Here is a 6,209-nt window from a genome sequence, read left to right as displayed (position 1 = left end):
AATACCTGGATTGCTGTTTATAGAGAGGAATGCTGCAAGGCTCAGACTGTGTACCTTATTCTTCAACCAGAAGTGGTGTCAGACTGAGAGAGTTGTCTGTGTGCTGCCCCATGAAGCCTTCCAGACTGACATAGCTGCTTGCTGGCCTGATGCAGGTCAGCAGTTCTTAATGGTTGCAATTCCACCACAGCTGTCATTTCAATAAATACTTTTGCCATCCTTGATGTCTGCTTCACCCACCTTCCTGGAAGTAAAGATGTTCCAACAGAACACAAATGGAAATGGTAGAAACTTATAAATATTTAATATTACATTGATCTGCCTGGACTGTGCTCCTGACATTTCAGGGATATCTGATGTCCTCTGAACTCCAACCCCTTTCCTGGCTTTTTTACAGATTCCAGGTTCCACCTGGAGATGGACTGGATCCCAGTAGGCAGATTATGGCATCAGGTTCACTGCAGTGCCTCTGGAGTTGACTGATCCGTGGCTCCTATTTCTGGCCATCCTTCAGCCTGGAGTTTCTCATGCTTAGTGCCAGGGCTGGAATGTTTTGGAAACTTTTCCATTAATTATCCAATCTATTTTCAGTGATAGAGCTTCAAAAATAAACATATCGCTGTGATTTTTAGGAAAGCTAAACATTTTTCATTGCACTCTGTTCAAACCCAGTCGGCTGTGCAGGGTGCAAGCTCCTTTTATGGGATGTGTGAGAAACTGGGTTGGATGTTTTTCACAGATTATTTCCCAGATTGTTGTGTTTTCACATGAAATTCCTCTGTAGTGGAAGACAGGAGTTTCATAATTTTGCCAGATGAGCATTTCAAACTGCTTCTCCTTTGCAGCCAAGAGGACTGTTGCAAGCACTAACCTGGGAGCTACACTGAGCTGTAAAATCTTTGAATTTCTATGAGGATTAAATTGCAGTTCAAGTCACAGTCAGGGCTGTGATGGGATGCCAGTAAAGGAGAGCAAATTGTCCTCAGATCATAATAAAAAGATTTTTATTGTTAATTAATTCTGAGCACCAGAAAATGTGCTACGTGCTTTACCATGAAGGGGAGAAATAAATCTCTGTCCTAGAAAAGATGCAGCAAGGGAGTGAAGCAAATGACTTGGGGTAAGAAAAGGAAAGAAGAAAAGTAGGTAGGAGGGAGAGCAAAAATTTGTATCAGGCTCATAAAATTAATCAGGTTGATTCTATGTGGATCTTCAAGTTCAAAAGTTGTATTCATATGTAATTATTACTACTTAAATATGTATTTTGTTTCTACATTTTTAAAAGGTTATATGAACTTTGAGCATTTTTCTGGGCTGTTGATCACTCCTGCCTAATTCTACCATAACTCCACTCCTCACTGAGGCCCACCTTGTCTGGTAGTGACAGACAGGGGAGTTACCTGGCTTAGAGGGGATTAATGGCACCATCTCCCATCCTGAATCCCAGCCAAACACTCTGAAGGCTTTCCTGGCTCTTATACACTGTCAAAGCAGATTCATGTTGCCACTGTTAGCCTTTTGGCAGATTTTTTCTCTTCATACTTGAAGAGCACAAGTGCAACTAACTGTTAATTACAGCTTATTGTGAAGTCTTCTTTATTCTCTCATTTTCCTTTAAAAAACATGCTCATGGAAGTATGTTAAGATTACAGTGACCTTAAAAGCACTTAAGACAATGTTTAATTGTACAATTTAAAGCAACTGAAATCCTGGTTCCCAGTTAACTTTGTACTATTTGCCTTAACTTGGGTCTGAGTTGCTGCCCTCCACCACCTTACTTGTTTACATGCTGGCCAGAGACAAGGGCCCAGAACACATTTGTGTCCTGGTCAGCATATATGACACCCCAGACACCTTATCTTCAGTTAAATGCAGAACTAACTGGCATCTACCATGTGTACCTATTCTGACTGGGCATCGGGATAAATTGAGGCACTCCTAGGGGAGTAATTTATCTGACTGGCCTTTTTATGACACCTGCAGCAGTAGAGGGCTGGAGACTACTTCAACAGTGTCTAGCTCTAGGCAGGGCATGATCAAGACAAGCTTTTGGACTTTTGGTGCACCTTGTGGTTTCCCAGTGGTGTCTGAGGCCAGGGATGTGAAGGATGATATATGACAGCAATATGGATTTTCAGAAGCCCACACGCACACTCATGCCCTCTGACCAGTATAAGAAAGTTTTTTCAGACAAGGAGAGTACTCCAGGCAGTGTAGAAATTTGGCCAATGTAGATGAGTCATGAAGGTAACATTTTTCTTTTTCTTTTCGACAGCTGTGTGGTGAGGGATGATGGTGCACACTGTCATCTTGGCATTAGAGTATGGGTGAATGTGTCTCAGAGGCTTTATAAGGGTAGGATCTGGATCTGGATGAAGAGCATGGTGAGATGTCATGGTCAGACTGTCAGAGGTGCCTATCATCCATTATGGGGCAAGAACTACAGCTCTTTCTGTCCATTGAAACAAATATTTTCCCTTGTCCCTCTTTTTCTTGAATTGAAATCAGGGATGAGCTTTGAGTCCTCTCCCTTCAATTGTTTTCACCCACTCCTACCAACCTCTTCCTGACCTGGAAGCAAACCACTGCCCCTGCTTGGGAAAGATCAGGAGCTTCACCAAGGAGGGTGAGTCTCCAGCCTAGGGGTGGGCCAGAGGAAGGAGTCACTGGGTAGCAGCAAGTTCAGAGAAAACCATCCTAAGATGTCTCCTCTCTTTTACACCCTGCTCTGGCTATGCAGGAGGAGCTCTTTGAAGAGTGATCTTTTGTGAAAAATCCCTGAAAAGTCCCTAAACTGGGGGTGCTCTTCTCTGGATACAGGGTGGAGCTCAGCTCCTGGCTGGCTGTGGGGAGGCAGAGCTGCCTCTCTCTGAGCAAGTCTTCTCATCCCACCTCATCATCATAACAGGCTACTCTTGTTTCTCTCTGGAGCATGACCTGCTTCAGCCCCTGAACTCTAATGCTAATTTTCCTCAAATGCTCTTAACTAAACTCTGGATGAATTTACTTAAACAGTTTCAAGAGTCCAGACAGACCTTATGTTGATATTTCAGATGGCACTTCCTTGCCTGGAGGCCACAAATCTAGCAGACCTGATTTCTCAGATCAGAGTAGTGCTAAGAAAAAACCTTTTGGTGTTCTCCAGATGTTTCATAGTTGAAAGCTCAGCCACGTTTTAAGTCAGATGACTGCAAAAACATGCACTGTGTCTCGCCACAACTATAAAGCAGCCACACTTCATTTTTCTGAAGACAAATCTGGATGATGCTTGTCTTTTCTGCTGCAATAACGATTATCTCAATTGTATCTGGGCAATTTCAAACACCATGTGTGTTCTCCTAGATGAGTGACCTAAGCTGTCAGCCAAAGACAAAACCGGCTTCTCAAGAGCACCTTTTAATATTCATAGCCTTAGGAGATCTCTTTCCATTGAAGGTGATGCTGGCTAGGGCCTTGGTGTTTGTAAAAAAAAAAAAAAAAAGTTCTCAAACCCCACACAAAATTTTCCTTTTGGTTGGTTATATTCCTCCTCTTGTTCTCTATCTTTATTATTCACCAAATACTTAGCTTGTGAAAACCAGCCACCTTATTCCACTGTACAAAGTTTGTCACAAAATAAGAAAAGATTTAACATCTCTATGATGGAATTGAAAAAGAACAAATGTGGTGATAAGATCCCATAATTCTGCTATGGAGTTTGAATAATCTTGATTTGTTTAGTTTATTATACTATGTTTCTCAGGTCACTTCTCTTAGGGCACGTACTGAATTAGTTGATGCTTTTGCAATGATCATCACTGAAGTATTTATTATCACTGTTAATATTCATTGTATGTCTAGTTTGCCAGTTGTGTGGTGTAGAGATCTCCATGCCAGACTGCTTCTGGTATTCTTTTCTCTGATGGGCTGGTGCTAATATCTGCCTGCAGCATTGCAGATTACAGTATAGCTATACCTGAACAGAACAATTTATATTGTCAGAGATCCCTGCAGAATATAAGGTTAGAAGTGTGCTGTCTTTTAAAAGAAATATGATATTCTGGAGCAAAGCTCAGTGGTCAGAGATTAAATCATTGCAAGTTTTGGCTGCAGAAAATGGAACCTTCAGTACCAATAGCTTGGACCTGCAAGCTGGTAATCCTACAGTGAGGTATCTGGGCCCTGGAGATGAAATATTGCTGCATTACTTTTAAAGCATGTGGAAGCTTGGTGATATGTAAGTACATGCTTTTTCTGCTGGAGCTGTGTTGAAGGTCCTGTCTCCTTCAGGTCATCTAGCTCTAGTGCCCCAACCACCTCCTAACACTCTTCCGCTCAAATTGGTCCCAAAGCTAAGGCAACATAAATAAAGGACCCCTGCAAATCTGGGTTGTCTATGCTGAACTGGATCTGCTGGCATGGGGAGCTGCTCTGCCACCAGCTCAGAGAGTGGGTAACACAGCTTTTCTGTACCCTTCACTGTGATTGTGGGCTAGAGCAGAGCTTCCCTGCCCAGCGCTCTGAATGTGCTTCTGCAGGAACAGACCCTGCTTTCTACTGCTGATTCCTGCAGGGAGAGGGGAGTGAAAACAACTGCCCCCATAGAGAAAGACCTCTTGACCCGGCTTCTGTCTGGGGCCCTGCTGAAGCTTGCCTACAGAGCACTCTGCTAGTTTCTGAGACTTCCCTACACAGCACCCCTTAAGAGGCAATGGTGATTGCATGGCAGCTTATAGGGTGTGCTAGTGGGGTGAGGGGGGCAACACAGGAAGAAAATGAATGGCTGCAGTGGAAAAGGGAAGCAGCGTGCTTGGAAAAGCAGGAGAAGGCAGTCTGTTTAGTTCAAGTCTTGGGGCAGAGGATTTTCTCCTATTTCAGACAAAAGTCTCCATTGCTGTTTACGATTTGCTTTTCTGTAGTGAATCCCACCAAAAGGTGAGAAAAGACTAAGAAGGAATCAAGCATAGTCTGGTGTGATCTGCACAGTGGTGAAAAAGAAGACACTCTGCCTGGCTCTGCTGTCACATGGATATGAATACATCTTACTTCCTGTCTTCCTCTTTTCTGATTCCTTGGTACAGCTCCTCTGCCTCTCTTCATGTGCCTCTGCAGCCCAGGCAGCTGCTGAATCCAAACCCACACAGGAGAGCAGATGCTCTTTTTCCAGTAAGACTATGAAAGAGATTGAAAATAGTGGGAGTAGTCCAGCTTCCACAGGATGTGGACTGGGCAGCTTAGACTAATTATGTTTTTGATGATCCCTTGGAAGACTTTGGTTCTTAAATGTCTCAAACTTCCCCTTGCCACTGACTATGACTAGTCAGCCTGGAAAGCTGCGTGTGGTTGACAGGTCATTGGGAAACGTACCTAGGAGGATGTGAGATGCTTTCTAACATTTTCTACATCGGGCATGAATTGTGCTTTGCAAGGAGGTTGATGTGGAGCTGTGCTGCAGCCCTGGGAGGTGCTGGTTCTGGAAACAGCATTCTGCCCTGAGTGCCCACAGAACGAGTCTGATGAATGAATTTTGTACTGTGCTGTACTTCAAGAAACAAGCAGTGTGCAGGTAAATCTCAAAGGGCAATTTAGCGGGGCAGGTTGCAATTACACTTAGAGGCATGTGGTCAGGAGGAAAGTAGGGCAAAACGTTATTTAGAAGCCCTGATGACGTTTTCCATACTGTAATGCAAAAACTCGAATCCTCTCATCGGGTGCCTTGGAAGCACCCACATTTTCTATCTAGCCCCGTTATCAGGTGCCTTGGAACCACCTTTGTTTTCTAAACATTTGTTTTCCCTGTAAGTTTTCTCGGTACCTCCCGCAAACCTTAAAGCCGTGGTTGCTCAGCAGCTGCACTGTGCCTAAATGTCACTTGGTTTCACAAGCTGCGTGCTCTGTTGTTTAAGCTGCCCGCAGGGCTGGATTCAGTGAGCCTTTTACCGCTACAGCTTTAGCAGTGCCCGGTAATGTGGAATTGTATCATCGTTGCCTCTCCACTGCCATGCTTGTCCTGCCGCAGGGCTTGAAAGGCCTCGAGGCTGAGGCGGTGGCCCAAGCGCCCAGCCCTAGTGCCAGTGTGTGACTGTTGCGTGTGGCAGCGATGGGAGCGGGTGCTTGGGCAGCTCCATTGTCCGCCCAAGGGCCTTGCTCCCGTCAACCACCACAGCTTTAGTGGGAGATGGGCTCATCTCCACGGATGCCTAGATCCCGTGTGCCATGGGCTGTCACGG

Source organism: Agelaius phoeniceus, chromosome 6 (assembly GCF_051311805.1).
Source record: "Agelaius phoeniceus isolate bAgePho1 chromosome 6, bAgePho1.hap1, whole genome shotgun sequence".
NCBI classification, from domain to species: Eukaryota; Metazoa; Chordata; class Aves; order Passeriformes; family Icteridae; genus Agelaius; species Agelaius phoeniceus.
This window is presented reverse-complemented; position numbering follows the sequence as displayed.